We start from the raw sequence: 13,821 nt of genomic DNA on the forward strand, positions 1-13,821 counted from the left end.
CTTATGAATCAGTTTGTTTGGACATGGAATTAACGCAGCCTACCGAATCTTACCCCTGCTTACCCCTGCTTACCCATCCCTCCCAAAATTCCTGATTGACCGAGTCATATTTGTATATACGAGCCATTTTGCACCGACGGATATATAATTCGTAATTTATTAATCTACTTATCTATCTACTTATCTACTTATATATATAATAGCACAGGTTCGTGTTAAACCTCCCTCCTGAGCAAATAAATTACCTCGCTCCGAACCTGAGCCTAACTCCGAACCTACCTCCTCCTCATTTTTTTTCAAATAAATTACCTCGCTCCGAACCTGAGCCTAACTCCGAACCTACCTCCTACTCATTTATATAAAAAAAATGTTTTGGACAAGAATTGAACCCAAGACCTCTCTGATTAATGTGCACCACTCAAACCACTTGAGCTACACAGGCAATCAACATGTTATTCAAAAGCGTTAAGCACATCCATTAAAACTATTGTATTTATATTCTTTTCAATATCTTATTTATTAAAAATAAGTTATTATTTCAACTAAGTCTCATATATTGAAAAAGAATCTGAATAGTAGGGCTCAAATCATGATTCCACTTTCTAAAAATAGATATAATTCATATCCGAATAAAGATGAACAAATTCAAATCTAACTTAATAGTTTAAACGAGTACCGATACGATATTATAGAATTTTAAGTAATGAATGTGAGAAATAAGCTCAAAAACTAAAATTTCAGTGAGCATATCTGAAACAAAAGGTTGATGGGCTTTCAACATGGACTATGTCATATTAAATTTTTATTATAAAAGGTAATTTATAAGGAGATTACAATATTTTGGAGAACACTAAATAAGGTAACTAAAAGAATATTCATATTTAGAATATTTTTTATTTTAAACTTATGAATTCAGAATTGGACGTGTAACCAAAACTGTTTTTAAAGAATATAGATATAAGAATAATGTCAAAGACATCAAATTTGGTGTCATAATATGTATCTAAATGATGTAATTTGGTGTCATAATATGTATCTAAATTTGGTGTCATAATATGTGATATGAAGTTGCTTTTAGGGAAATTTTATATTGTTAATCAAAAGTCAATCAGATAATAATAAAAAACGTTTACAATACCTACTAAAAAGAATTGAGTTGTAAATTTTACTTGATTTATTATCAAAAAAAGATTATTTGGTTAAAATAAAATAACACAGAGAAATAAGCTATATATATTAAAATCTTAAAATTATAATTTTTAATATGTCATCGGTCAATATATAACATACCAGTTAAATAAAATGATTCAAACTACAATTAAATTAACTAATTATTTACAAATTAATCTAAAAAAATATAATTAATTTTGAACCGGATAATCTGATGCGATACGGTGAAAACTAATATCTGATTAAACGGAACTAGAACTTGAATTAATTTTTAACAAATGAACATGATATGCTACATTGCTCACCCCTAACAAAAACGAGTGTCAAAATATTTAAAATTTTAAATTTGCACCAAGCTAAAAAAATAAATACACAACTAATTGGGCTAAATATTTCATGTCTTTGTGAACTTTATTGGGTGTGACTTATATCTACTATGTTTTTGCTATTTCAAATTCCAGGAAATCATTGTTTGAGATCTGATTTATAACAATTACATTAAAAATCATTAAAAGTCTTAATCATCAAGCTTAGAAAACTAATTATAAAAAATTAAAATTTAACAACAAGCCGATATTATAAACTATGACGTCAAATCTACGTTCAAAAAAGAAGAAATAAATGTAAAATAATGCACGCCACACATGAAAACTAATATCTGATTAAACGGAACTAGAACTTGAATTAATCTTTAACAAATGAACATGATATGCTACATTGCTCACCCCTAACAAATACGAGTGTCAAAATATTTAAAATTTTAAGTTTGCACCAAGCTAAAAAAATAAATACACAACTAATTAGGCTAAATATTTCATGTCTTTGTGAACTTTATTGGGTGTGACTTATATCTACTATGTTTTTGCTATTTTAAATTCCAGGAAATCATTGGTTGAGATCTGATTTATAACAATTACATGAAAAATCATTAAAAGTCTTAATCATCAAGCTTAGAAAACTAATTATAAAAAATTAAAATTTAACAACAAGCCGATATTATAAACTATGACGTCAAATCTACGCTAAAAAAAGAAGAAATAAATGTAAAATAATGCAAGCCACACATATTCTTCTAATGACGATTTAGGATATCGTAATTCAACATATCAAGAACAAGTTTTCATCAAAATCATGTTATGTTAGGTAAAATAATTTAATCATTTTCATATTTGCTATTAAGTTGCTCGAAACAATACAATAACATGTCAATATTATTTAAAACACGACATAAACTAGAGGCCCGTGCCTCGCACGGGCTTTTATGCTAGTTATAACTTAAATCTTAACACCGTTTTATTAGTATTTTTTTAAATTATTTTATTAGTATTTTAGTATTAATGAATTGAATTTTAGTAAAATATATTAACCATTTGATTATATCTTCTAATGGAAATTTAGCTTTCACAATTTATTATGTATCTATAAATATTTTTCTGATATTAATATGTGACAGTTTATTATTCAATTAATTTTAAATCAAATTTTTCAGATTTCATATATCTTCATATGTTATGTAATGATTTGTGTTTGTAATGAAATAAAACACATTAGAGTTAAATTTCGAGTAGAATACGTTATAATTAAAAAGCAGCGTCTCTAATTATTTATATGTATTTTAGACAAAAGATATTCAAAATTGTACATTTATAGTTAGTTATACATTTATTTATAAGTATTTTTTTAATATTAATACTAATTATAAATTATATTTAAAAAGATATTAATATACATGATGAGTGTTTCTAGTATATGAAACTGGGTATAATAGATATATACATGTTGTAGATTTTTAGTTTTAAAGGAGAGTATCAAACCTGTACCAAAATTTTGTACGACTACAAATTATACCCATGTTGGCTTTTTATAGTATAGTATAGATTATCTTAAATTCAACCTCACATGAACAATGGGTTGATACTCTTTTTGGAATATCATCTGATCATAATTCATTTGCTTCAAAATAATATTTTAATTTTTTATATTTAATTTGAGCTGTGAAAAAAATATATTTTTATATATTATTTTTTAATTTTATTATAAATAAATTTAACAGTTAGATTTCAGAAAAGAATATCTGAAAAATAATATATAAAAATATTTTTCTCCATTTCAAATTAGGTGCAAAAAACAAAACGACTATTATTTAACAAAATAAAATGTATCTCATATTATACATATATGATATTTTTATGGTTATTAACTGAGATTAAAGTTTTCTAATTGAACTATATATTCATTGAGAAAAGTTGTCATTCAAATATTTTCAGAAAATATCAAATGATATTATTCATTCAGAATTCAGATATTTTATTCATTCAGATTAGTCAGCTATATTATTCATTCATATATTAATTATTCAGATTTATCAAATGACCCCCTTATTGTTCTGATATTTGGAGCTCGTATGAACGTGTTTTCTGTTTAAATTAATATATTATGAAGAACTAATTTATGTATTTTTCATAATTATCATTTCAAATTAAAACTTAAGATCACCATTGTGTGTCTTGTGGAGAAGTTTTGGCATCGAGTTGTATCCAAACTTAATTTGTTTTATTGAAATTTTTTAGCGCAGTTTCATTCAAACTATTTGTTACTGTTTGAAGATATAAATATGATAATTTCAAACACGTAAGATGAACATCTAATAATATCATAATTATCTTGTGTATATCACTGTCAACCGAATTATTTTAACCAATAATTTTGATCTCATTTCAAATATACCCCCGCTTTCTAACTGATGGTCTGAACTTGCGCCTGGGACATTATTTCCCATGTTGAAAAGATGCATCATAAATATCACACTGATATTCTTATATCATTGGAGTATCACCTTGATATACAACTGGTTGTGACATATCATCACGATACTCCTCATACAGTGGAGTATCTTGTGGTATTTAAGGCACTTCTTACTCAATATTCATATTTTGGTCAAATATTGCTGAAAATTGGCTAATTTTACAAATATTTATCCAAGAATTTAATTTGTCATATATATATATATATATATGTTTGTGTGTGTGTGTGTGTGTGTGTATATATAGGGGTGGGTTCTGGTACAAACTTACAAACTTACAAACTTTCTGCATTCAACACATGTAGAAGCTGTAGAGGTCTATCAATTGATGATTTCAGTTTGCTTTTGAAAGAGGACTTTCTTTGCTTTCCAATTTGGCAAGCATCACACAGACCATCCTTGGAAAATTCCAACTTTGGCAGTCCTCTAACAAGATCTTTTCTCACAAGATCATTCATAGCTTTGAAGTTTAAATGAGACAATTTCTTATGCCACAGCCAACTATCATCCAAGCTTGCTTTGCTGAATAAGCAAGTAAGAGAATCTGCACTTGTAGAGTTGAAATCAGCTATGTAGACATTGCCTTTCCTATTTCCAGTTAAAACCACTTTGTTATCTTTCTTATCAGAGATAACACAGGCTTCTGTTGAGAATCAAACTTGATGTCCTCTGTCACATAGTTGACTGATGCTAAGCAGATTGTGCTTAAGCCCTTTCACTAATGCAACATTGTCAATGATGACATTCCCTTTTGAAATTATGCCATATCCCAAAGTAAATCATTTGCTGTCATCTCCAAAGGTTATACTTGGGCTAGCTCTTTCCTCAAATTTGCTGAGCAGGGTAGAATCTCCAGTCATGTGTCTTGAGCAGCCACTATCAAGATACCACAGATTTTTTCTTCCTCCCTGCACAGATTCAAGACAATTTAAGTTGATTTTGGTACCCAAGCAGTCTTGGGTCCAGTTTTGTTAGACACAACCTTAGGTTTAGAAGAGTTATTTTCCTTGGATTTAAAAGGTTTAGAAACAATTTCATCCTCAGAGTTAATCTTCTTAACTTTAGGCATCACAGCAGAGTTAGAGGAACCAACATTTGTAGAGTTCAGAGAAAATTGATTTGCATAAGCATGATTCATGTTATCATGATAATTGGGCATAGCAGGCATGTTAAATGCATTAAAGTATGGATTATGCATGAAAGGCATATTAGCATATTGAATGGGAGTAGGTGGCAACATAGGCATATATGACATGTGAGAGTTCATCATAGAATTACGCATGCAATGATCAGATAGAGCATTTTTGCAGTTAACAGCAAGATGATTAACACTACCACATTTGGAACAAGTTTTTCAGACAGCATATTTGTCAGGTGTGTAATCATTCTTTTTGTTGATCCCAACTTTGCCATTCCTAGAACTCTTCTTCTTCCCTTTTCCAGCTTCCATTATTTCTTCACTATGACCAATCCCTTCTTTTTCAATCTTCTTGGAACTACCAGATTCCTTCACAAAGTTCTTATTGATGGGCCCATATTTCTTATCCAACTTCTTGAGTTTGTTTTCATCAGCTGCTGTTTGACTCTCTGATGGATAGCTTTCATCCGTTGATTGAGAATCTATCAATGGATGATCACTATCCACTAAGAGATTAGATTCATCTAACAGTTTTTTGTTCTTTCTCCAGGAATTTTTACAAGTTTCCTCAAGAACTTGTGTGGAGCACATGTTCTCAAGAACATTCCTAGAATCCTTCCATTTAGCAATAATCTCTTGTTCCCTTTCCAATTGCTTTTTGAGAATCTCTTCTCTTTTTAGAACAGCCAACAACTCATCTTTGGCAAGCTCAGAAGCCTTTTTGAATTTATCCATTTGGATTAATTCAGTTTCAAGCTTTCCATTTCTTTTAGCAAGCAAATCATTAGTCCCTTTAATTCTAACATTTTCTTTTGTCAGAGATTTAAGAGAGACTCTAAGATTATAGATTTCATTAGACATGTCATCAATGATTTGTTTACATTCAGATTTAGTGAGATCAGCTGTGTTGGTTGTTTTTACCTGTCCATTGCTGGTGGTGGAAGAATCAGCATCATCTCCAATTGCCATCAAGGCAAGATTTACATGCTCCTCATTGTCAGAATCACCTTCATCAGCCGCCCAGTCACCATCCTCAGTTATGAATGCCTTTTCCTTGCTTTGCTTGAGTAGATCAAAATATTTTCTTCTGTAATCTACATTTTCTTAGGAGGATCCTTTCTTTTCAGCAGAAGTGTCCAGGTATACCACAATTGAAGCATTTGAATTTTGATCTATCAACCATACCAGATGGTTTGGATTGATTTCCTCTGTTGAAGGGTCTAGAGCTGACAACATTTCTTTTGAATTTGAGTTTGGAGAATTTTCTGGCAAGGAATGCTAGATGTTCATCAAGATCATCTAGCTCATCTTGAGTTGAAGGTTCTTCATCTTCCTTAATGACTTTTCCTTTCTTCTTTCCATCATCCTTCTTTCCTTCACAAGCAGAGCTGCTTGAGGTCTTTCCAGCAATCACAGACTTTAATGCCTTCTCCTCTTCCTCTTCCTTTTCTGCTACAAGAGCCACAGTTTTCTCCCTCTTGGAGTTCTTTTCCAGTTCTTCATCTTGTTGTATTTCAAGCTCATAAGTTTTAAGAATACCATATAATTTGTCAAGAGAGTATTCATTATAATTCTGAGCCTGTCTTAGAGCAACAGTCATAGGTTTCCAATCTCTAGGTAAAGCTCTCAAGAATTTGAGATTTGAATCCTTGACCATGTAGATTCAACCATACAGCTTTAATCCATTTAACAGTTTTTGAAATCTGTTAAACAAATCATTTAGAGATTCACCAGATTTAGAGTGAAAGCTCTCATACTGTTGAACAAACAGCTGCATTTTGTTTTCCCTAACTTGATCAGTGCCTTCACATAAAGTTTGAATAGTGTCCCATACTTCTTTTGCAGTAGGACAGTTGATAACACTATCAAACATGTCATCATCAATACCATTGAAAAGAATATTCATGGCCTTGTTATCCTTGTGCACTTCTTTCTCATCTTCTTCAGTAAACTCAGAAGGATTTTTGGGCACTTCAACATCTTCTGCTTCACTTCCATCAAGTCTCAGGGCAGTGTTGATTTTAACTGGAACATGTGGTCCTTTCTCAATACAGTTGATTTAGCTAGGATCCAAGGAGAGAAGATGCATCCTAATTTTTACTTTCCAATGAAAGTAGTGTTCTTTGACCAGCATTGGAATTTTGACTCCTTCATCTCTTCTTCCCATTGTTGATTGTCTTTAGGATCTGAAAACTTCTTGTATGTTAGAACCTCGCTCTGATACCAATTGTTATTTAGACAATGCAAACAATAAGTTAGATTGTAGAGGGGGGGGGGGTTGAATACAATCTACAAAAAATTCAATAACTTTTTGCACAACAGATCATATTCAAACTACAAGAGAATATAAGAGCTAAAATAGAAATTTAAAGAACAAGGATCTTTAAAAATTTCAGGTGGATTGTTTGATCCACCTAAGAGATTTTTATATCAAGAACCTTCCAAGTAAAAATACTTGGCTGCTTACAAAAGAATGAAGAGCAGAAGCTTACAATTTCTTGCTAACTTTTTCTAGTGCTTTGCTCTTCAGTTCTTGGTGTTTGGATACTTTGAAATGTAAAATTACAAAGTGAATATATACTACTACAAACAAAACTAGTCTGTAAAAGTATTTTCCTACTCACTTTCTAGCTAGTACAAATATAGAATTTCTTGGACTTGATACTGCATTTGGCAGCTTGAAATTCTTGTTGATTTGCCAGAAATGGTAGGCTTCGAGATTCTCAATATTTGACTAAACTCCTTTTGGTTTAGCTTCCAAAGCTGGTGTAGCATCTGTCACATCAACCCATGTGAACTTTGTCTTTTACCTGACTTGTAGCTGTCAATTGCTGATAATCAATTGCTAATATCATCAATTGATGATACACTGAAATAGCAGTTGATAGTCTTTTCTGAGTTATGGGATAATAATGATGTTGATGTAGCGGTTGATAGTCTTCCTTCCAAATAGCCATTGATACTTTAAAATTACCGATCGATCTTCACTTCACTTGGATAGATTACATGACTTCTCATATTTACAATTATGTCACCCTATCTAAACATCCATTGATAGATCAACTGCTAATCTAAAAGTACACATTATTTTTTACATCAACTGCTAAAATGCTCCAGCTTTGTTACAATACCTCATCAGCCGTTGATGGGTCAATCTGATCAATTGATACTGCCTTAGCATGCTACCAATTGATCAGCTACATGCAATTTTATTCTAAGTAAGAATAAAATACTTTGTATCATCAAGCATCACATATTCCTAACACAACTGATGATGCTAAGGAATTCAACTGATGAGACTGGAACAACATTTAACTGATGAAGTTTGTAATTCATTCAACTCATGAGTCTAGCGCAACATTCAACTGATGAAGTCAAGAGCAGTTGAAAGTAACCAGAACTTTCAACTGATGAAGCAAAGAGCAGTTGAAAGTGACTAGAGCTTAAGTCCGACAAATCACATGGATCGAAAATCACATGGATCGAATTACACTAAAATAGACATGGAAGCCTGATTAGGAAAATAAAAAGGAAGCAGAAACATTCTTATCTCATGCAATGCAATCTGGATCAAATCAAGATGATAGTCAAAGATGAAGACATCTCAGAAAGCATGCATAAGACAAAGATGTGCAGCGTCGTTTTTAGATTAGAGTGCATTTTGTAATCTAGCTAAAAGCTTTGTAAAACTTGGAGTATATAACCAAGTTAGTAGCATCAGTTGAACTTGTTCAAAACACTTGAGAGAAAATCTGAGAGTTAGAACTTGTTTGAGTGATGAACCAGCAGCTGTACGAATGGTAATCAATCCACAGATTCTTCAATATAAATTCTCACGGGTGGATCATTCAATCCACCCGTATTTTTAATACTTGGTGTTTTCTATTTGCTGTATTTAAAGTGTTTGTTCTTAAATCTTTTAAATTTGTAAAAGATTGTATTCAACCCCCCCTTCTACAATCGTTCTTATAGTTGGTGTAAAATAACAACTTGGTTTAAACAGAAACATATAAACTCTACAATACCCATTCAACTACAGGTCAAAACGAAACTAAAAAAATAGAACAAAACAAACACTAGACTTGGTCAAGACTCAGCGACGCAAACCGACTCGGAAAACAGGACTCACGACTTGACTAACACAAATAAAACCCAGCACAATACAAGACTAAACTCAAACAAAATGAAACCCAGAACCAGGCCATCGCGACTCGGCAAAAACAATGAAGCGGACTTAACAAAATCGAGACTCAGGGATCAAACTCGACAGAAAACACATACTCAAAGCGACTCAATCGGCGACTGAAAACAGAACCCAGGACTCGACTTGTAACTAAGACGCAAACTCGAACCAAATCCCAGTAAAGAAACTCGTGAACAGAGCAATTAGTCAACAAAAATGCAAAAACAGAATAGAGACTCGACGAAACTAAAATCTAGACTACAACTCAAGCAAAAAGAAGAACAAGACTCGGGGCAAAATGACTCAGCATTTACAGATTAAAAACGAAACAAAATGACACCATGACAACTCGGCGGACTCGGTAAGGACTCAGGATATGACTCGCGATAGGGTAAATAAGATTACACACAGTGGTTTTGTTATATTTAAAATGAAAAAAGGGGAGCAGGGGCTTTTGGGGTTTTGAAAGAAACAACAAAACAGAGCAACTCGATTAGTGCAATTATCATGAAAAACTGTATATATTATCTTAAGTCGAATGCAACATTAACATTAAATAATGTATAAAATCTGAATGTTCAAGTTAAACCCCCACACAAATTATTTTTGTGTTAGGATTTAAAAGAGCTTTAACGACTAATTTAAGCAATCATAAAATCTACACTAATCAGAAGGCTTCTCCCATTCCCAAAAGCCCTTAGGCATATGGTGGTACTAGGAAGAATATGCCACTTGGAGCAAGAACATAGAGACAATACAAGATCAAGCTAAAAGAAGATTTGCACTAAAATAAAAAGTGTTTACAAATGTGGTATGAAATTGAGAGAACAAAAGAAGATCTAGCACTATACTACCAACAAGGAAAAGACTAGGTTAAAAAGAAGGTGATTACAAGAAAAGGGGTGGGGGTATTTATAACTAGAAATGTAGAGTTTAGGGGTAGGGTGGCTAAATCTAATCCATCCATGTGTGATGTGTGTTGGGTAGATTATAGCCCTCCGTGTGTCCCCTTACTTGCCAACTCTCTTTGATTTTCTTCTTTTCTTTTCTTTTTCTTCCTTTTTCTTGCATTTTCTCTTCTTTCTTTATTTATCTACAATTTCCTGAAATAAAATAAATAAGCGATTAGTACTATGAAAATAAACGAAAGATAGGCACTTAAATATGCAAAAATATGGACTAATCATTGGTTCTCATAAAATGGATTTAGTTTGGATAAATGAACCAAAACCATTTTCAAACCATATATTAATAAATGTGGTTATGATTTTAGTTTAGATTATGGATAAACTATTTTAATAAGTAAAAAAGTAATAAGGAACAAAACACATAAATGCGGACATTTGAATTCAAATCCATAACATACCTCGATTTAAATTATGCCATCAAATCAAAACAAAACCGAAAGAATCTCAGTATTTCGAATTCCTAAAGTATAATGCAATAGTAAAAAATTCAATTCTCAAACACATAAATGAACATCGAATAAATCAAAAAATGCGAATCTGAACTCAACAATTTGAGTAAATGAAGTCTCTAAAGGTAAAAAGACCAATAGTTTGAGACACTAGAGTAGCGTATTTTAGCTTCTTCAAGATGTCAAAAGTAAAATATACATGCACACATATAGTGGAGCATGAAGAGGTAAAAATCATGTTTCCTATAGTGGTTAAGTCACAGATTTTTAGTGTGTTATATTCTCTTTTGTGATATCGGTGTTAGCTAGGTCATGTATTGAATGTGTATTTATTGTCTTTTGCGTGATTCTGTGACAAATGACATGTATATATATTTCTATGACAAGGTACAAGTTAATACAAAAGTAAATCACATTTGAAAAGACATTCAAAACATGAATATTTCCAAATTATTATAGTCTTTGTTGGTTTTGATCATCACTATGCATATTTTTCCGTTAATTTCAACGGAAAAAGTTAGATTCTTGTTAGCGGTGGAATGGGTTCCAATGTATTGCGGGAGGGTACCCTGCATTCCCGATCTCATTACCAATCGATTCACAACACATGGTCTGAGGAGGTCGCGTCAGGTTGGATCAATGGAGGTGGAGGATGATGTGCAAAATGCCGTATGTGTTTCACCATACATTTATATATTATGCATATTAATTTGTGTGGTTTTTTTGCTAAATTAATTTTTGTGCTTTTACTTGTTTTAGAGTAAGTAAGCAATGTCTCTTGGCGGAATTTGGAAGTGTAGAGAGTTGTTAACTTGTTATAACGAGTCTTATCGAGAATAAAAATCTAAATATTTTGAAATGGCAGTCTCTCTCTCTAACAATTTCTCCCTCTATAATCCTCCAAAACCCCTAGTTTGTAAGAGAACAACCCATTCTCTTCATTTTAATTTATATCCCGAAGATTTGTGAGAGCATTTCTGCTGAAAATCTCATGAAGGTAGTGCTCAGTTGATGATTAATCATGTCTGACGAGAATTCCAAGTCTAAATCACACGTAAATTAATCTCTTTTTCACTTTCACTATTCCAGAGACTCACAGACATTAGATCACTTGTTCTCCATGCGTTATTAAGGTAAATGTAACATGATCTATTGCATTGCATCTAACTGGTTCCTTTTGTTTTGTTGATGTTATGACTTGTTAAGTTTATGGTTGTACCATGATCATTTTACCTCTACATTCGCTTGCCTGTTTGTCAGATTTCATGTTCAGTTCTTGTAATTTCTTAAGATGTCGTGCAATTTAAATTTTAATGTCCGTAAAACTGCATTCTTTATGTGTGGTATCTTTAAATCCAGTAAATTCTTTATGTGCGTTATCTTTTATCATTATGAGTTTGAGGAAAATGTGCCATGATGTTATATTACTCATGGGGGCCATGATGGATGGCAAGTTTGTGCCTTTAAGAGGCAATGTATCATCATATATGATGGATGAGATGTCTCATGTTAATAAGAATGGTTAAAACCATGAAATAATACTTATTATTCTATTCATAACTGATAATTTTACAGAAGCACTACGTATAGGTGATGAATCAGGGGTGGTTTTTCTCCCTCTTTACTGAAGGATTCATGGAAACTACAATCTCGACTTAAATTAGGGTATGAAGGAATATATATATTAATTCTCAATTTTAAGCAGGGAGGATTCTTCGGATTTTTCAAGATTGGTCAAATCCTAAATTATAGTAGAAATTTTGAATAGACAATATATATTGACATATTAATAGAATTGAGTAACTATTTGGAAACATTATGACAGGCATAATTGAATCTCCTAAATTATGCAGTGAATAATGCTTAGCAATTATTAACATGATTGGTCAAAAATAAATAAATTCTCATTTAAAGCTCGGAGGATCTTCCATTTTTCAAGATTGGTTAAATCCTAAATTATAGCAGGAAAGTTGAATAGACAATATATACATATTTAACATATTAATAGTATTGAGTAACTATATGGTAATATATAATAGAAGACATATTAAATTTGATTAAGTTTGAATAACGGACTGACAACTTAGAGCATCTCCAACGGCGTTGGCTATAATCGTTGGCTAAATTGGATCTGTAATACATCATGTAAAATTTGCTGAACCTGTAAGACATTTTGCTACAATGGTACTGGCTATATTGATTGGCTATAATTTAAAAATAGTATGTTATTAATATTTTAAATTGTTAAAATAGAATATATCAGTTCAATATGGTAATAAATGATGTACAATCTTCCTACAGATTTTCTTACAGACCTGTAGAGGTTCGACAAATTTAGCCATCCATAGGAGGTTGGCTAAATTTATAGACAACAGCTCATCATGGTTGGAGTTGTGTTTTTGGAGCTGTTGGCTAAATCTTTTTATTTTAAGTATGCCAACTCACCTTTTAGATAAGGGTTTTAGATGGTTGGAGATGCTCTTAGTAGGACATATTTGTTAAACTTTAATTGTATGAATCAATAATAAATTTGAATGAATTTTGGCAAGTGAAAAGTATATTATAATTGTTAAATATAGGAAAATAAGTTTAAGTATTTTAAGTATCTAACCAAAGGTTTTCCCTTTGGTTAGATATTTTTCTTTCGATTTTCTTCTTATGTTATCTATTATTTCATCTTTTTATATTTTGTAAAATTATATTGATGTTGAGTTTTTAGAACAAATTTCCATGTAGTCCACATATTTACTGTAGTACCGTAGACCACGTATGTTCTGCAACTATAGAACGGCATAAAAACATTGCAAAATGTGTTATTTTGCAAATCATGTTCTATAAACATCATTATTTTGTTAAAAATTTTGACAATCCTAAACATTCTACAAGTTAAATAGTGAAAAACACATTATTCTGCAAAATATGTTAGGTTTGCTGAACATATTTACATATTACAGAACATATGTGTTCTACTTGTCGAACATAAATGATTTTCAATATTTTTCATAATATAGTGATATTTATAGAATGTATTTCACAAAATAACAAGTTTCATACATTTTGCAATGTTTTTATGTCATTCTATAGTTGCAGAACATACGTGGTCTACGATA

The sequence above is a fragment of the Daucus carota genome, chromosome 7 (genome assembly GCF_001625215.2).
Source record: "Daucus carota subsp. sativus chromosome 7, DH1 v3.0, whole genome shotgun sequence".
NCBI classification, from domain to species: Eukaryota; Viridiplantae; Streptophyta; class Magnoliopsida; order Apiales; family Apiaceae; genus Daucus; species Daucus carota.